Source organism: Marmota monax, unplaced genomic scaffold (assembly GCF_021218885.2).
Source record: "Marmota monax isolate L192 unplaced genomic scaffold, Marmota_monax_Labrador192_F-V1.1 WCK01_AAM20220418_F8-fsc00055, whole genome shotgun sequence".
Classification (NCBI taxonomy): domain Eukaryota; kingdom Metazoa; phylum Chordata; class Mammalia; order Rodentia; family Sciuridae; genus Marmota; species Marmota monax.
In genome coordinates this window covers 9,059,415-9,061,381 of record NW_026695205.1, presented here as the reverse complement: position 1 = coordinate 9,061,381, position 1,967 = coordinate 9,059,415, and positions in this window count along the sequence as shown.

The following is a 1,967-nucleotide window of genomic DNA, read 5'->3' as shown; positions in this document are numbered from 1 at the left end:
AAGTAGGGCTACTCCTCTTTACAGGACAAGGCAAAGCTTGCATTGTCTCTCTAGGCAAGGGACAGTGAAAGGAAGTAAGTCTCTGAAGGTCACAAAGAAGAGTGTTAAAGTGTTTCTGGGCAGAAGGCAGAGAGCCAGAGCTCCCGGAGTCCATCGCCTTTTCTCACTTGTGAAAAGCCCCCTACCTTGACCAAGCAGCAAGATTCAAATGCAGGATCTGCTCCCCATGTTTACCACTAGTGAATCTGTTCTACAAGTTAAAATGTGAGCTGAGGAAGAGAACACGCAAACAAAAAGAATCAGGGTGCTGGGGCGCTGGCCTGGCTGATGTCCACTGGCATGTTCCCGAGTTCCTTTGATGTTTTGAAACTGGCTGTGAAAAGGAGATTGGCACCACTGGATGACAGCCCTCGGCCCCAAGGTAGAGGGTCCCGGGCGGCACACATCTCAGACTTCAGTGTCTCTCAGGTACTCATTGTCCTTTCGGTTTGTCAACCGGCTGTCACCATCTTCTGCAAAACCCAGCAGACTGGCACCTCTGGGCTCCTGGTCAGTCCATTGAACCTGATTGGATGCCTGTGGCAAGTCACACTGACTTGAAGCATGAGGGTCAACTGGGGAGGTGGTCTGAGATGGACCACTATGGAGCCCAGAGTGCTCAGGGCTCCAGCTCTGTTGGCTTAAAAAGGTAATGAATCTCTGCTCTTGTGGCCTTGAGGAGAGACGGGATGACGAGAGACAGGATATTCTCTTCTTCCTCTAGTAAACCAAACACAACCCAATGAGGCCTCCCAGTCTCAAGGCTCGGGTGGAGCTCCTCTCCCTGTGTTTCTTGGATGAAGGTGACCTCCTTCGAGTTCTGCTTTTGCAGCTCATTGCGTATGTGCGACTTTATGTGTAATACACCAAATCACACTTTTAGAAAGATGTGTTAGGTTTTCTGTTAGCCTAAAATGGCTTATTCTGGAAGAGACGCCCACTGCGTTAGGAAGCAGAGTCTGGTCTATCCTGATACTTTGAAACTCCAAGGCTTGTCGGAAGCAGGTTGTACACCACAGCAGGAGGCCTGGAATGTGCAAGGACCCCCAAAAGAAACTGGATCACAGGGAGAGCAAAGGTCCAGCAAGTGTTCCCAGGGGAGTCCAAGAGCTGAGTGGGTAGAGAAACCCCCGACTGCTGGAGATGAGGGTTTCGTGCACCAACAGAGATACACAGGCGGAGACAGCAGCTCTCTCTCCTCCTCTTAAGAAGAAAAGTTAGGCACAGGAACGACAGAAGAGCACGGCCGGTTCTACTCATCTCATCCCTTTGGTAGCATGGGAACAAAAAGCAAGTGACTGCCACCATCATGAAGGGACTTGAGCACCCACCGAGCTCGGCAACCAGATGCTTGGAGGTCAGTTGGTATCTCTTCCCCAAGTCAGAGCCGGAGGAAAAATAAATCAAAGTGATCTTTCTCATCCCCTATTAATTCTGAAACCAATTTAACTTTCGTCTCCTACAGTGTGTTAGGAAGGCTTGGAGATGCAAACGTAACTAACCCACAGCGCCTGCTCTCAGGTTACTTGTAGAAGAGTGGACACGAGCCTACTTGGATCCAACAGAGTCCACAGAAAAGGAGAGGACAAGCCAGGAAGAGAGGGCAAATCATGAGGAGCGTCCCAGGGAGTATGGTAGGAAGAGAGGGTCCCTTCAGGGGGCCAGAGAAGGGAACTCTCTTCCACAGAGGCAGAAGGAAAAGAAGTGGAGAATTTTTGCTGTGCAATTTACAACAAGATGACTAACATCACACTTCTGAGATTGTACTGGAACTGCCTTAACCCATGATGGATTTATCACCAGTATAATCTCAGAAGCTTCCAAATGGACAACATACATTAAGGAAGAAGTAGAGGAAATATTTAAGAATCATTAGAATAAGATGTGTAGAGATAATATTTAATTATCGCTAAATAACATGTGTCATT